The sequence below is a fragment of the Alnus glutinosa genome, chromosome 5 (genome assembly GCF_958979055.1).
Source record: "Alnus glutinosa chromosome 5, dhAlnGlut1.1, whole genome shotgun sequence".
NCBI lineage: Eukaryota > Viridiplantae > Streptophyta > Magnoliopsida > Fagales > Betulaceae > Alnus > Alnus glutinosa.
In genome coordinates, this window is record NC_084890.1 from 14,719,636 (window position 1) to 14,737,636 (window position 18,001).

At 39.1% G+C, this 18,001-nt stretch overlaps 1 pseudogene; it reads right to left on the reverse strand.

Annotated features, from left to right (window-relative positions):
• LOC133869011 (uncharacterized) overlaps positions 1–18,001 on the reverse strand; it is a 91,690-nt pseudogene that overhangs the window by 10,499 nt on the left and 63,190 nt on the right.

Genomic DNA, 18,001 nt, shown 5'->3' on the forward strand with positions numbered 1-18,001 from the left:
GTCCTTCTTCTTCAAGAAGCTGCTGCACCCTTCACTGGATAACTATTTGGTAGAAGAGTCCGTTCATGGTAGAAGTCCTTTCCTTTCAACTAAAGGACTATCCAATTCACTCGGTCCATAATCCATTCCAGAAGACACACAGGGAATGAGAGAGAGAGAAACCCCAGGAAACCCCACATATATGTACGTTATGCAACGGTAGGCTACGGAAATTAAAATACTTGTGAAAAAGGCCAGAAATGAAGATGCCTGGTAGTGGTGGAGCCTCAAAGAATCTCATCCCTCTCTCTGCTTGCTTTGCGCTTTTGGTCTCTATGAATTCAATTTTTCCTTTCCCCTCTCGATTTCCCCCAAAAACAGACGGTCCCTTGATTAATGTCCTCCTTGTATTTATCCTCCACTAAGAGTACCGACTCCTCTCCTCACCGCCGCCGCCGGCGAAAACGACGTAATCCTGGGCTGCAAAGGATTCCGAAGCCGATGAAGATTTGTGGTTAATTAAACTGTCATGTAAACCCGGTTATGAGCCTATTTACAAACTGATTTGGACCTGATCAATGAGAATAAATGTTGGTATAAGAAATTAGCTACTTTCTTATGAGATTTTACCATTATGAATGTTGGAGATGCTCTAAACGGATGATAGTAACTATATTTAGCTATTATCAACTCTCTTTTTTTTTTTATTCTTTTCTCTCTCTTTCCCTCCCCCTCTCCAAATTCTTGCCCTGCAACCTCTTCAAGATTATTCCAAGATCTTACCCGCACCCACCAAATTAAAGGGATGCCACTCAGCTGCTCTTCCTCCATTCTGGAGACATCCAAGAAAGAGAGAGTTGCAGGAATGGAAGTGTGGAGGACAAAAAGAGGAAGGGATTATTGGATTTATGATGAACAACCGTAAAAACAGAGTATGATGAACTAAGCAAAGTATGAATAACTGAGAGATGATTGTATGAGAGAATTGATTCTCTGATTTGTATTGAATGTAATGAATTAATTAAGATAGTACACTTTGATAAGCATCGAATGCTACACATTCAAGCCCCTTAACTTGCATATGTTAATTCCTTAGTATTGTTATTTGTTTAATTTTGTGTTGTTCAATTGTTTTTAGATTTTAAATAAACATGCAATTAATTCTATTGATTTTGGGCTTAAAGCACATTTTGAGAAGACCTAGAAGATACGTTTAAGCTTAACCAATCATAATAGAAGACCTATATGATGTGGTTAAGTTTAATCAAATCAAGGGAAGGATTAAATCGGAATTTCTCCAATAAGAGTCAAAATCGGATTGGATTCAAATTTGGATTCTGCACACGTCTCAGTGTTTGGATCATAACTTTACTCTCCGATCTTGTATTACAATGAAATTGGTGGCATTAGAAAACTTATAAAAGATGAAACAAATATGTTAGAAATAGAGTTTTTCTAATTCGGACGTTTACTATGCCAAAATCTCACCGCAATAAAAGACCGCAAATCTGGACGAATTTGGAATCTTTTTCCTACTTGGATTGAATTTTCAATCTCCTACTTGGACTAAGAGACTAAGTTTCGATTTTTCTTGGATTACTAGGGTTTTTAGGCCTCTCCTAATCTCTATAAATAGACTCCTAAGCTTCAAGAGAAGGTATGCTTAGCTTTAGACAGAAAATTCTTCTTGGAGGCTTGACAAGTTGAAGATAAAAAGAACATGACATGAGGTCATCCCAACACCACGATGAGCGGCTAAATTCGTAACAGGGTGCTGATGTAGCCCTTTCAAAGTAACAATGGTTTAATAGTATTTTAATTTGGGATTTTCTATATACATGATGGTTGTATAACTATGAGCATTGATCTTAATGTTTATATTCAATCATTATGAATTTCTTATTTTGTCTTAGAAAGTCTTTTATATTGATTGAACTCAATCCTTCATATTTTCTGTGATTATGCGAATGATTGTTATATAACGGTGTTAATTGATATATGATTAAGAGGCTTAGATAGGCTATGCCTAGGGAAGATGGATTGTATTAAACCCTAGTTTAGTGTAATTTAGGTAGACAGTTCATACCAACCGAAGATGGGTTATACTATTCCATTGGTTGTGTGTATCCTATTAAAGACGTAGCTAATCTATACCTAGGGAAGATGGGTCATACTGCATTTTAGTGGTTAGATAGATGGTTTGTACCAACCGAAGATGGATTATACTTATTCTTTAGAGGTAATTTCTTGACTACTCGAGTGAGACGAGCCCTATATCATGCATAATATGAATTTCTCTTGTTAATTTATGATTAACCATTGTTATGCAGTAAGTGGTGAAATCAATCCCCTATTCTTTCTCTCATCACTACAATTTTTATTTTTATGTCTTTAGTTTTATGCATTTAACTTAGTTATAAAGAAAATCAAATCAAACTTATTTTAAATTAAGTTATATTTAATCTCGAAAAGCTTGATAACAATTCTTACACTGTCCTTGAGGTTCGACATCCTTAATATAGCCCTATCCTACAAGGATTCATACCATTGCGAGTGGTAATTTTATTATTGATATTTTTGTACACAAAACGACCACATCAATTTTTGGCGCCTTTGCTAAGGACTGCAAACGGTTATGTTATTACACCCCCAAACTTACATATTCTAGTCCCTTAGCAATATACTAAACAAGAAATAAATCTGAAAAACAACAAGATAAATCCTTCTTTCATGGGATGCACGATTGCATTTAGCGGATGCAATAAGCCTTTTAAACTCCTAGGCATCCTAAAGGACGAGTAAAGTCTCATGAGGGTTTACCAGGAATGATACCCAAAAACATTGTTCCTACCATGTAATCCCCAAGAATGTAGCATTATAAACATAATGGTTCTCATTCATTGGCAATCTTAACAAAATAAACTACATCTTCACAATTTTAGGGAATTAAAAATTAAGCTATTAAAATAGCATTATGAGATATCACAAGATTCAACTAATGTAAAGTGAATTTAACACATAGTCACGAGGTTTTAAAAACTAAACTCAATCATGAATGGTTCAATACTCAAAATTTGTCTGACTCCCCATTAGATAAAACAACCAATGCGTAAATATTATTATTATTATTATATATGCAGGTTGTGCAATGATTAGCTTCCTTAAGCTTTCTAATTGACCCATATAACGAGTGTTAGGTCAATTACTCCTAAACTAGATGGTTTCAGGACACTATGTGTAAAACACCCTAAAGACTTACTAACTCATGTTAAAAAGGCTATGAAGCTAAACTTAGCCACTCTATCAATCAAAAAAAACTTTTACTTTTTGACGCGAATACTCAATGCTTAATGAGGCAAGAGGTCCAGTTACTCAGCGAAAAGCTCAAAGTGATCAATATTATTCTATCTCTCTCTCTCCCTTTTTTTTTTGGTATGCCAAGGTTATTCTTCCAATAAGTTACCCAACTGCATCCAAGATATTGATAACAGACATAACTGATTTCAAATTTCATGCCCCACAGACTACGTGCTAGTGTGCTTGTGAGAATCAAATTGAAACAAGTAATATCTCATGCTGCCAAAGAAAATAACAAAACTTCTTAATTCCCTAGTCAAGTGATCATGTGTTTATCATGTTAAGCTCACCAATGAAATACAAATCAGAATTAAAGTTCAATCAAATTTTTAGAGATAACATAGCAAAATATTAGACAGTGTTTCATTTTTTCATATCCTTAAACTTGAATCATGCATTGTCTCCAATGTGTGTATAGCACTGAACATAACAGTAAGATGTCTCCAAGCTTAGAACAAGGTCTGTAAGAATATTGAAGTCAGCAAACTCACTTTTCGAAAGATCCAACTCTAAATCAATTTTTAATTTTATTCCTGCAGAATATTGAAGTCGGCAAACCTATTTTCTTTGGAAAGATCTAAATCCAATTAAATTTTGAATTTGTTCGCTGAAGAATAGAGAAGTTAGCAAAATCTGTTATTTTTTTAAAGATTCCAAAATGAGCATGCCTTTATACTTTGGATTGTGGTGAAATTAGTGGCTTTGGACAGCTAATACAAAAGGTAACAAATTTCTTTAAAATAGGTTTTTCCTAATTCGGATATTTACTATACCAAAATCACCCCGTAATATAGGACTGAAAATTTGGACGAATTTAGAAAGATTCTAATCCAACTGCAACTCGATTTTGGACTTGTAGGCTGTATGAAATCATCTAGAGTTGTTCCTAAACTCTATAATAGTCCCCTAAGTCCTCCAAAACACACATAAGCTTTGGGAGATGAATCAGAGGCTAGATCAAGAAGGGTTTTGGTTTTTCTTTCTTCCTTTATTTATTTTCTGTATGTATATTGTTAGTTTTATTGGCTACATTCTGTTGACAAAATCACTACCATGTAAGGTTGCTGCTTTATACAGGGTTGCCGTTTTATTTAGAGCCTTCAAATGGAAAGGGCCTTAATATGACAAGTATCAATGTCACAAGCATCAAGAAGGCAATTTCCGATTCTAGGAAGATTCTGCACACGTCAGCAATTTTCGGTTTCCAGGAAGATTTTGCACACATCTCAGTACTTTTATTATAACTTTTTGCTTAAGTATCGGATTGAGATGAAATTGGTGACGTTGGAAAGCTAATAAAAAATTATACAACTTGACCACCCGGACGGCCAAGAGAAACGTCCAAATGAACAAGCATCCGGATGGAAAGTGAGTGCGTCCAGACGCTCGCCAGAGTTTGACAAATTTTGGAATTCCTTTGCAGACACGGAAACAGCTAGCAACCTTCCGGACGCCCTCAGACTCCATCTGGACACGGCCCAGAGAACTCCGAATCAGAATTGTAAAAGGTCTTCTAAAGCCTATAAATAGAGGTTTCTTGGCATGTAAGAATCATGAATTAAGTATTAAATTCTTCTGTACTTAGAGAGGGTGTTTAGGTAGAAATTGTGAAGATCTGCTAGCTCTCTAAGGATTGTCCAGTGTGTGACTTGCTTTCGTGTTGCAGTCTATCTTAGGGAGTCTCCCTAAGGTAAAGGAATTAATTGAAGACCCCTTCCAGTAGGTGACTTGGTTGGGAGGCGTTCACGTTGGGTTACGTGTCAGGGTGCAAGATACGATCACTGCATCGGGTATGTGAGTGTTACTGTCTTTGTACTAGCTTGGTCTTTTGATAGTGGATTTCTTGGATTTGGTTGCCTTGGAGTGGTTTTCTCTTAATTGAGTTTCCACTTCGTTAACAAATATCCGTCTCATTTAAATTCCACACTTTTGATATTTTGTTAGACGTTGCACACACACACGGTAAATTAGAAGTCATTTAATTTTTAATTGGTATCAAAGCAGGTACACTCTTCTTAGACTAATCTCCTGAGTGTGATCCATATTTTTGACTTTTTTTATCATGAATTCGTCTATGTTATCTGAAGAGAATTTTGAGAATGAGCTCCTTGAGAATTTTCTTAAACTAAGTAAAATTTCTAAAAATTCCAATAAAGAGCTCAAAAAGGTTAAGCAAGAAAAAATGTCTTTAATCATTAAATTGTCTAAATCACATGCTTTGATTGACTCTTTGAAATATGAAAATACCATGATGTTTAACACTATTGATACACTTGAAAAGAAATTAAAAGAATTTGAAGATATCTCGAAAAAATTCTCTAATGATAATTTAAAAAGCATGCTTTGTATTCATACAGATATTTCTCACAAGCCTGACTTAATTGTTGATGATTTAAGTGCCTCTACATCATATGCTTTTGATTATGAACTAGATTCTATTGTTATTAAGCCTGTGATAGTAGATACAACTTGTTTAGAAAATTCTGAAATTTCTTGCTTAATTGACGGTGTGAAACCTAAATCCAAAGATACAGATCCACAAGCTCATAGTAAGTTTGTCCCTACTTGTCATAATTGTAGGAAGGTTGGTCATATTAGACCAAATTGTTTTCTGTTAAAAGCCCACAGATCTTGGATTAAGCAGGATGCTCCACGAAAAGGTAAAGTTGAAAAAACTTTCTCATCCAAATATGTCCCTCCATATATGAGACATATAAAAGGTAAGAATAGTGTTATTTGTAAGAATGCTAACCTAAAATCTGCAGAGATTGTCAAGAAGCATTCAAATAAAAGAAGCCTGCCCACCTGTCATCACTGTAGCATCACCAGTCACATCCGACCCAAATGTCCACAGCTCCAGGCTCAGAAGTCGAAGGTTTAGAGGGAGCTGCCAACAAGAGTTACATCAGGCACTCTACCTCTGACGGCACATCAGGCTCCACGACACTAGTAGCGGCATCAGAAGTTTGTTCCTGTCAATCAGAGTGGCAAACCAAAGAAGAACAAATCAAGGCACTACAAGAGAAAGCCGTAGAAGCCCAATAGCAACCATGGTTATGAAGGGTTGCTAAGCCTGATGCAAGGTATGCTAAAAAGAATGGACAACATGGACAAGACCTACAAACCACCGCAACAGGTCAAGCAGGTATGGTTCAGGAATGATGAGACCATTCACCCCATGAGGGGGAGTGGACTCACCTAGTAGAGGTGAAGTCTCACAATGCCTAGGATTTTGGTTCCTAAATCCTAGTGCATGTCAGATATGTTTGCATTGCATTGTTTATTATGTCATATCTTTTTCATGCCTTTCATTCTGTTAGAGGAATCATTTATTCTATCCCCCATATTTTTTCTTGTTGCCTTGACAAACTCCTGCAGGTACAATTTGGGAATGACCGAAAAAGCACGTCGTACGACTGCTTTTTTGTCTTGATATTTCTAAACCTCTCTCCCTGAGGACAGGTTTGATTTTACCACATATGCTAGGAGGTGTTTGTGCATTTATTTTCATCTAGCATGTTTTTGTTGTATTGTTTTTTTCAACATTAAAAAAAAAATATGTATATATATATTGGGGGAGAAGATGTAGAATTTTTATTTTTTCTTTTGATAGCTTTTCAGATATTGCATGTGTTTTTGCTGATATCTCAGTTCATTGTGCATTGATTAAATATGCTTATATATGATTAAGAGTTTATGCCTGATATCTGCTAAGTTTTCCTGTTGCATCTTAATGATAGATAGTTGCTTTTCTTATGCGATGAAAAAATTTTGCACTATCCAAAGCTCCCCTAAGGTACAATTTTTTTTTCTCTCTGATTTTTTGCTTCTGAAAATTCTGATAAGGGTGAGATTTTTTTTTTTTTTTTGCTAAGATGGTCAAATTGACTAACTCGCTAGTTGAACCTAGAGCCTAAAAATTCTGGCATTCTCTCGAGGTTGCAGCACAAAGTGATAAAAAGCATTTAAAAGTCAGTAAATACTAATAAATAAAAAGATCCACCGCTTATTGTGCTATAAATCTATTCTTTAACTTGTCCCTATAGAAACACTCAGTGACCAAATCATTGCGGAAATAGATGGTCACTAAAAGACAAAGAAAAAGAAAAGTGTACATCTTAGGGGAAGTGTATCAGAAGAGGGTGACTAGGCCCTAGTAAAATAAGGTTTAACTTTTGATTGATCTCACATTGATTTTCTCTCTTGTTTAGAAAATTCAATTACTTTGAATCATATCAGCAAACTTCATACATTATTGAGAAAGCTTTCACATACACACGCATTGCATGAGTTAAGTAATCTATTTAAAATTTCTATCAGCAGGGAAATTTGTGCTGATTGAATACTTAACTCTCAATTATATCTTTGCATATTTTAAATTGCTATTTGACTATTTTATCAGTTATTTATACATGTGTGTTTTGAAGCTAACTTTGGGGAAAATTATTTTTTTGCAAATTTTTTTCTAATTTTTAGCTTTTCACTGTGAAGCGTCCGGACGGACTTGGCTTACAGTTCGAACACAAACGGCCCTGCCGATTGCTTATTTGGTAGTGTGCCGTCCGGACGAGTGTGTACCACGTCCCGACGCATCCTTATAGGTTTTTATCATTCTCTTTGCTTTTTATCTGCCTTCTGCAACCACTACATTTTTTTTTTTGATCTATCATGTCATGTTGTGTGTTTGTCTCGCAGATTTCTCCCGAGATTTTGGCATTCTCTGTACATCTCTTCTCATTCTTTGGTATTCTCTGTCTTCCTCTATTCTTGAGATATTGTCCATGAAAATCCTATTCTGTCTATTTTTGGGTTGATATTTATATATTTGTGCCATTTGGATTGCTATATTTTCTTTTGTATTTTTTAGGCATCCAATTGACAGCCGTCATAATACCACATTTTTTTGGGAACCAACCGGATCTAATCTTTCTTGGTGGTGTTATTTTTGGATATACTTTTGTTTAAATCTTTTCAAGAATATGTCATCCAGCGGCTCCCAGCAAAGTGTCAGACAGATGGATCCTTTGGAAAACAGACTATTGTTGAAGTCATACATTCAAAATCCAAAGGTTTCAGGATTTAGATGAGCTTTTTCCCAGCTCATATAGAGCCTTCCGTAGCATCCTTCTTCATATCTGCACCAGTCTTGACCAGTTGACTAGAGGATTTTAATCTGCGGATGATCAATTTCAGGCTTTGCATACTCAAGTGACTGAAGGTTTTCACTTTATGGATTTTTGGCTTCAGGAACAAGAAGCCAAAGTGGCTCAAATTCAGATCAATGTGCGGAACACTATCCGTCACTTGATGCCAGAGGAGCAGTGAGATTTGGAGCATTGAGGTTTTTGCTTTCCTCTTATGGTTATTTGAGCTTCTGTTGAGACACTTTACTATTATCCTTATTGTTTTGGATTTCAGTACTTTTTGTCTGTGGTTTTTACTACTCTGTTTACCCTTTGTCATTTTGAGACAAAAAGGGAGAGTATTGTTTGATGTGTGTTTTAAATAGTACTCGCAAGCGCACGAATCGTTTGCAATATAGTGTGTGCAAGTGCGAGGTCGAATCCACAGGGAAATGGTCAAATATTGGTGTCTTACTTAATCAACCTCATTTTAACCTAGTTCCAAAGGTTTGAAAAATGATTGAAGAACAAAAGACTAAAGGAAAGAGATGTAATGAAATATGTAAATTAAAAGGAACTAAGGTTAAGGAATCCACCAAACCAAATCCTACAACTCACACTCTTGGTTTCCACTTGAACACCCAAGGAACATTAAGCTTAGGGTGTTATTCAAGTTTCTTAACCATAAACCCAAGAACCATTAAATGAATCCAACACATTGACAAATCACAAAGAGTATCGATTGAAATCAAAACATCCAATGTATCATTCAATCACAATGGATATCATCATTCAAACCGATAAAACAATGTATTAGTCGGTTGAAACACATAAAATGTCCTCTATCCACCACTAACCACATTCATTGCAAAAGATAAAGCTTTAAATGAATGGAACTTGAACAACTAACATGATATATCATTAAATGTGCAAGTGGTACAGCAAGATTGTGAGTGTCATCAATGGAAAAGTTTCATCCTCAACCCTAGTTGAGGTTACTAGCCTTCCATGACTAAGAACACCACAAGAAAATGATGAACAACCATGGAAATGAAAAAAAAGCTCTACAAAGAGAAAGTATCTGAAAATAAACTACTGAATTACACTACAAGAAGCACGAATTTAAACCTATCTACAGAATATCTGCTCTATTCTCTCCTCTCCTACTCTCTCTACTACTCTCCAACAAGGAGGCATAGCTATGGCTTTTATAGAAGAGAGCTAGGGCAAGAAATGAATCCTCTACCCTCCTCTAGGGTTCCTCTGTTGCTAGAGACAACCACAAACACGAAACCAGCGTGTTCTGCAGCGAAAATCAGAGGGAGGACTGCTTTTTGGCTTCTGATTGGGCGTTCTGGCGCGCTCTGCAAAAGCAGTTTCTAGGAAATTTCGATCGATCGACTTCGGGCAAAGTTTCGATCGATCGAATTTTAAGTTCGATCGATCGACTTTTCAGGATCTCTGAATTTCCAATTATTTCCTTATGAAATTTGCCATTCCTCTCTTATTGTCCTACAGAAACAGAAAACACAAAAACTAACCAAAACATTAGAAAATAACAAGGCTAAAGGTCTAACTAGTGCAAATCAAGGGGTCCAAATACACAATATTTGGCACTCATCAAATACCCCCAAACTTACATTTTGCTAGTCCCTTAGCAAAAACAAAATAAAAAACAAAATCAAAGCATGAAACATAAGTCTTCTTTCGTGGGAGAAACGATTGCATTTAGCATATGCAACAAGCGTTTTAAACCCCTAGGACTCCCTAGTGGATGAGTGAAGTCTCGTGAGGGTTTGCCAGAAATGGTACCCACAAACATTGAAATGCCATTTTATCAATTGAGCGAAAATCATCATTCAAACACATGGTTCACACATCATGAGCATGTTTAACAAAATGAATATCACATTATCATGTTATCAAAAATCGATCAACTCTTAGATGGAAAATTGAGAAGCGCTCCCCCAAACTTGAACGGCAGACACTGTCTTGAAAATCACAACTAAAGAAAGAAAATCAAATGATAGGGAAAATATGATGAGGGTTGCCTCCCACAAGCGCTAAGTTTTCAGTCTTCAGTCAGACTTTCCATCCTGACGACAATCACTCCGAGTAACTCGGGTCCTCTAAAAGGGTCGTCTCAACTTTCGAGCTCTGTAACTCCAAAAATGGCTTCAGTCATTGCCCGTTCACCTTGAACGTGTTGCCATTTTTTGGATCCTCAATCTCAATGGCCCCATAAGAAAACACTGATCGAACTATGAAAGGGCCTGTCCATCGAGATCGGAGCTTCCCTGGGAACAGATGCAGACGTGAATTGTAAAGAAGGACTTTCTGACCGGGCTCAAAAGATCGTCTCAATATGTTCTGGTCGTGAGCCTTCTTCATCCGTGCTTTGTACATCCTAGCACAGTCATAGGCATCGTTCCTCAGCTCTTCCAATTCATTGAGTTGGAGCTTCTTTTGTGAGCCAGCCTTTGTGAGATCGAAATTTAGCTGCTTAATGGCCCAGTAGGCTCTGTGCTCCAACTCCACCGGCAGATGGCATGCTTTCCCGTACACGATACGGTAAGGTGACATGCCAATCGGTGTCTTGAACGCTGTCCGGTATGCCTATAATGCATCGTTCAACCGGAGAGACCAATCTTTCCTTGACGGGTTCACCGTCTTCTCCAAAATCCTCTTGATCTCTTTTTTTGAAACCTCCACTTGTACACTCGTCTGAGGGTGATAGGGAGTGGCAACCTTGTGCGTGATGCAATATTTCTTCATCAGCTGTTCGAAGACCCGGTTGCAGAAGTACTTTCCACCATCACTAATAATTGCTTGAGGAGTACCAAAACGAGCAAATATAGTGTCTTTTAAAAACTGGACCACAACTCTGTGGTCGTTGGTCTTGCAGGCAACTGCCTCTACCCATTTGGACACGTAGTCCACAGCAACCAAAATGTACAGATAGCCGAAGTAGTTTGGGAAAGGTCCCATGAAATCAATGCCCCATACATCGAAAATCTCAATAATAAGGATCGGGTTGAGGGGCATCATATTTCGACGTGAAATACTCCCTAGCTTCTGACAGCGCTTGCATGAAATACAATAAGTGTGAGCGTCTTGAAAGATGGTAGGCCAGTAAAATCCGCATTGCAAGATCTTTGCAGTGGTCTTCTTTGCACTGAAGTGGCCTCCACAGGCATGATCATGACAGAAGGAGATGACACTGGATTGGTCAGGCTCGGGAATGCATCTCCTAATGATCTGATCGGGACAATACTTGAACAAGTAAGGATCGTCCCAGAAAAAATTCTTCACCATGGACATAAATTTGGACTTATCTTGCCGTCCCCAATGCAAAGGCATTTGACCGGTGACAAGATAGTTTACTATGTCAGCAAACCATGGTGAGTGAGCATGAGCAATATGCATCAACTGCTCATCGGGGAAGGTCTCAGAAATGGGGGTGGCTTCTTCCGTGAAGTCCACGGTAATCCTTGAGAGATGATCAGCCACCACGTTTTCGGAACCCTTCTTGTCCCGAATCTCAATGTCGAACTCTTGTAAGAGCAAAATCCACCGGATGAGGCGAGATTTAGCATCCTTTTTGGAAAAAAGATACTTCAATGCCGCGTGATCTGAGTAGATGATGACTTTCGATCCTAGTAGGTAGGATCGAAACTTGTCCAAAGCAAATACGACTGCCAGCAGCTCATTCTCAGTGGTCGAATAATTCAGCTGGGCGTCGTTCAGAGTCCGACTTGCATAGTAAATGACGTGGGGAAGTTTGTCAATGCGCTGCCCCAACACAGCTCCAACGGCGTAATCGGACGCGTCACACATGATCTCGAAAGGTGCACCCCAGCTCAGGGGCCGAATGATGGGTGTGGACGTCAGAATTGCCTTCAAGGCCCCAAATGCCTTCTTGCAATCTTCATCAAAAATGAAAGGGGCCTCCTTTACCAACAGTTTGCACAAGGGTCGGGCGATCTTGCTGAAGTCCTGGATGAATCGCCGATAGAATCCTGCATGTCCCAGAAAAGAGCGAACCTCTTTCACCGTCCGTGGGGGAGGAAGGTTGGATATCAGATCTACCTTCGCCTTGTTGACTTCAATCCCCCAACGAGAGATGACGTGCCCGAGCACAATTCCTTGTTACACCATAAAATGGCACTTCTCCCAATTGAGCACTAGGTTCTTTTCTTTACACCTCTCCAAAACCAACGTGAGGTGGTGCAAACACTCTTCAAAAGATGACCCGAAAACTGAGAAGTCGTCCATAAACATCTCCAGAAAACGCTCCACTATATCAGAAAATATGCTGATCATGCACCGCTGAAAAGTAGCGGGTGCATTGAATAAGCCAAAGGGCATGCGTCGGTAGGCGAACGTTCCGAACGGACAAGTGAAGGTCGTCTTCTCTTGGTCTTCAGGGTCCACAGGGACCTAGTTATATCCAGAATAACCATCTAAAAAGCAATAATACTCGTGTCCGGCCAACCGCTCCACCATTTGATCAATGAACGGAAGAGGAAAGTGATCTTTCCTGGTGGCGGTGTTCAACTTCCGGTAGTCGATGCAGACTCTCCATCCAGACTGTACTCGAGTTGGAATCAACTCGCCTTCCTTGTTCTGCACGACTGTAACCTCAGCTCGCTTGGGCACGACATGAATGGGGCTCACCCATTTGCTGTCAGTGATGGGTTAGATGATGCCAGCATCCAACAACTTGATGACTTCTCCTCTGACGACTTCTTGCATGGTTGGGTTGAGCCTTCTTTGTGGCTCCCTCGATGGTTTGGTGTCTTCCTCCAAGTGTATCCTATGCATCACCACCGAGGGGCTGATTCCCTTAATATCTTCAATGGTCCAGCCTATAGCCTCCTTATGCTCCCTCAAGACATCTAACAACCTCTCCTCCTGAGCGGTGTGAAGATCTGAAGCTATGATTACAGGCAAAGTCTCTGTTGGACCGAGGAACTTATACTTGAGATTGTCCGGTAAGGGCTTAAGTTCCTTCTTTGGAGGCTCAGGTACTGCTGCCTCCTCTTCCTTCTTGCTCTCCAGAGGAGCAAACTCCAAAACAGCATTTGCTTGCTCAAGCAGGACATCCAAGTCCAGATCCTCTCCAAATTGAGCAAGGCATGCTTCCAGGGGGTCTTGTATGCTTGATTCTTCAATGCTTTCCTCCAGTATTTCCTCTATCAAGCAGACATTGTTGATCTCATCGCACTCCCTCAGTTGTTCGCTGATGGTGAAAATGTTCAGCTCTATTGTCATGTTGCCGAATGAGATCTTCATTACCCCCGTCCTACAGTTGATCAGGGCGTTAGCCGTAGCTAAGAATGGTCGCCCTAGGATTACCGGTATCTGAACTCCAACGTTCTGTACCGGCTCGGTGTCAAGCACTATGAAGTCCACGGGGAAATAAAACTTATCCACCTTAATCAAAACATCCTCCACTATTCCCCGTGGTATCTTAACTGACCGATCAGCCAATTGCAATGTCATGGAGGTGGGCTTCAATTCTCCTAATCCTAATTGCAGGTAAACTGAATAGGGTAGGAGATTGACGCTGGCTCCAAGGTCAAGCAGGGCCTTCTCAATGTGGCTGACTCCTATCGTGCAAGAGATGGTAGGACATCCAGGGTCCTTGTACTTGATGGACAGCCTGTATTGGAGGATTGAGCTGACTTGCTCGGTCAAACAAACTTTTCTCGGGACATCATTCTTCCGCTTGACGGTGATTAAGTCCTTCAAGAACTTGGCGTAAGACGGCACTTGCTGGATGGCATCCAAGAATGGAATGTTGATCTGCACTTGTTTGAATACCTCCCGAATGTCCTCAAATGTTCCTCCTTTCTTGGGCGCGAGAAGTCTATCAGGGTAAGGCGCCCTAGGTATAAACGGCCTAGGAGGAGTCTCTATGGTCGGAGCTATTGTAGATGGCTCGGCATCTCTCTTCTCTACGCTCCTGCTTCCTTGCTCTCCTTGTGCAGCAGGGTTTTCTTCTGGGTGAACCACTTGGTTGTCCACTTGTTTCCCTGATCTAAGTGTGACAACGACTTGCACATACTTCTGCCCATGCACTGATGATCCCCCCTCATGAAATTGCAACTTCGGATTCGGCACAGGCTGACTAGGGAGCTTTCCCTTCTCTCTCTCCCCCAGGTGACTAGCAATTTGCCCGATCTGGGTCTCCATCTTGGCAATAGCTTGAGTGTTCACCATGGTAGCATTCTTCACGTCATTGATGGATTGGCCGGTAATCTGGATGAAGGCCTTAAGAGTGTCTTCCAAAGAAGATTGTGAAGAAGAGGCAGGGGCTTGAGTAGGGGCTTGGTATGATGGTGCTGGTTGGGATGGACGGCTTTGATGGTGAACCGGCTGATGAAATCCAGGGGGGTATTGAGTATGAGATTGGTGAGGAACTCCCCCTTGAGCCATAGGCTGGTTCTGCTTCCAAGAAAAGTTAGGGTGGTTCCGCCACCCTGGATTGTATGATTCGGAGAAAGGTCCACTGGCTTGCTTTCGATAATCGTTGAAAGCGTTCACTTGCTCCATTGGTGACTCGACAAAGGCTGGCAATGATGGGCAAGTCTGTGCTAAGTGCAAGGGACTAGCACAGATGGAATAGCAGTCAACATGGAATGGGTTGGCAGCATTCATGGATTTGCTAACAACTAGGGCTTCGACCTTTTTGGTAAGGGCATCTATCTTCTTTTTTAATTCTATATCCTCCTTAACCTCATAGATGCCTCCCTTCTTCTGAATGCGAACAGCTTTATCTCGACAGCTTGAAAAATCCCACTGTTGGGAATTGTCAGATAACTGATCTAAGGTCCTATACGCCTCCTCTCCCGTCAAACTCAGAAATGCGCCTCCGTTCATCGACTCGATCATGCTACGATTGGATTGAGTTAATCCTTGATAGAAAAATTGCACCAGTCTCCATTTCTCGTATCCATGTGGAGGGCACTTAATCAGCATATCTTGAAATCTCTCCCAACTCTCAAAAAATTTCTCATCTTCCTCTTGAGTAAATGAGCTTATCTCCTTCCTACACTCATTGACTTTGCACATGGGGAAGAATTTGTTGTAAAACTTGTTGAGCAAGTTCTCCCAAGAAGTGATGGAACCAGGCATGTTTGAATCCAACCATGCTTTGGCCCTATCATGGAGTGAGAAAGGAAATAGCCTAAGATGCACAGACTCTTCAGAAAAATTTTGAAATTTGAAAGGGGCACAGATGTCCTTGAATTTCTTCACATGGCTATAAGGATTTTCGAGGTCTAAGCCATGGAATGCGGGTAGGAGTTGAATGACATGAGGCTTGAGGTCAAAATGAGTGGCATTGATTGGGGGTAACACGATAAATGAAGGAGAATTTGTTGCAACGGGTGCAAACAAATCCCTAAGTGTCCTAGTATGATCCACGTTTTCTCCCCGATTCCTCTCATTTTCATTTGCATGCATGTTATCTCCCATCTCAACAGAATTTCTCCTAAGAGTTCTTTCAATTTCGGGATCTAAAGATGTCAAGTCTAAGTTCAATGATCTTCTACCAAGCATACACCAAACATACACAAATATTCAACCAAAAGACAGACAAACAAAAATAAAGAAAACAATTTGCTAATAGGGAACAAAGTTCTCCAAAGTACAATCTAGGCTAATTCCCAGGTAGGTGAGGGGGGTCACAATGGACACACTTAAATCCCAAGACCAATCCTTGCCAGAATTCACCTTGTCATTGCCCTTAGATTGCTAAGTAAACCCTTACTAGCAAAATATTTTCTTTTTTTTTTTTTTTTTTTTTTTTTTTTTTTTTTTTATCAAAGAAAAATAACACAACTAAGATACAATATAAAGACTAACACAAATGCATACAATTTACACTAAGATAGCAGTTGAAGTAAAAATAAGAATACTTACAAGTTGGGACCAAAAAGAATTTTTGGTAAAAATTTTCTGCTACTGATCTTATCCAGGAGCTGCCTTCTGAGTTGAGGTCGATCGATCGAATGTAATGGTCGATCGATCGAAGGTAGATCGATCGAACTAATATTCGATCGATCGAATATTCGAAATTTGCAGGGCCATGAACAGAAACAGAAATAAAACAGAAAATCTCTTCTTTTTTTTTTTTTTTTGGAACAAAATAAAGCAAATTGAGGATAATATAAAACACAAACTAAACAGAATTTGAACTAAGTTATAATGAACTAAAAGGAAATTAAACAAGCAGCAAAATACTATTAAACAGAAACAAATATGAACAAAAAATGAATAAAATGGACTAAAAAAAAGTACTGGAACAGTGATACTCACCTAGTTTCGAGCTGCTGCTATGCAAAAAGTCGTTCGATCGAAGTATATTTCGATCGATCGAATATATTGTCGATCGATCGTCTTTATATAGTGCAGATTCTAAATCGACCGATCGAAAGTCAATCGATCGAATTTATTTTCGATCGAAAGTCGATCGATCGAATTTATTTTCGATCGAAAGTCGATCGATCGAATTTATTTTCGATCGATCGATTCTTCAGGGCACCCAGTAAGTTGCAGAAGCTGCAGAACAGATCCGAGAAAAACAAAGAAAAGACTTAGAATGTAGAACAGAAGCTAAACAACAGTAAAAATGAAATAAAAATCTATCTAACTAGTAGAAAAACAAAATCAATCAAACAAAAACCAATTTTTGAACCGATTTCCCCGGCAACGGCGCCAAAAACTTGATGTGTGTTTTAAATAGTACTCGCAAGCGCACGAATCGTTTGCAATATAGTGTGTGCAAGTGCGAGGTCGAATCCACAGGGAAATGGTCAAATATTGGTGTCTTGCTTAATCAACCTCATTTTAACCTAGTTCCAAAGGTTTGAAAAATGTTTGAAGAACAAAAGACTAAAGGAAAGAGATGTAATGAAATATGTAAATTAAAAGGAACTAAGGTTAAGGAATCCACCAAACCAAATCCTATAACTCACACTCTTGGTTTCCACTTGAACACCCAAAGAACATTAAGCTTAGGGTGTTATTCAAGTTTCTTAACCATAAACCCAAGAACCATTAAATGAATCCAACACATTGACAAATCACAAAGAGTACTGATTGAAATCAAAACATCCAATGTATCATTCAATCACAATGGATATCATCATTCAAACCGATAAAACAATGTATTAGTCGGTTGAAACACAGAAAATGTCCTCTATCCACCACTAACCACATTCATTGCAAAAGATAAAGCTTTAAATGAATGGAACTTGAACAACTAACATGATATATCATTAAATGTGCAAGTGGTACAGCAAGATTGTGAGTGTCATCAATGGAAAGGTTTCATCCTCAACCCTAGTTGAGGTTACTAGCCTTCCATGACTAAGAGCATCACAGGAAAATGATGAACAACTATGGAAATGAAAGAAAAGCTCTACAAAGAGAAAGTATCTGAAAATAAACTACTGAATTACACTACAAGAAGCACGAATTTAAACCTATCTACAGAATATCTGCTCTATTCTCTCCTCTCCTACTCTCTCTAC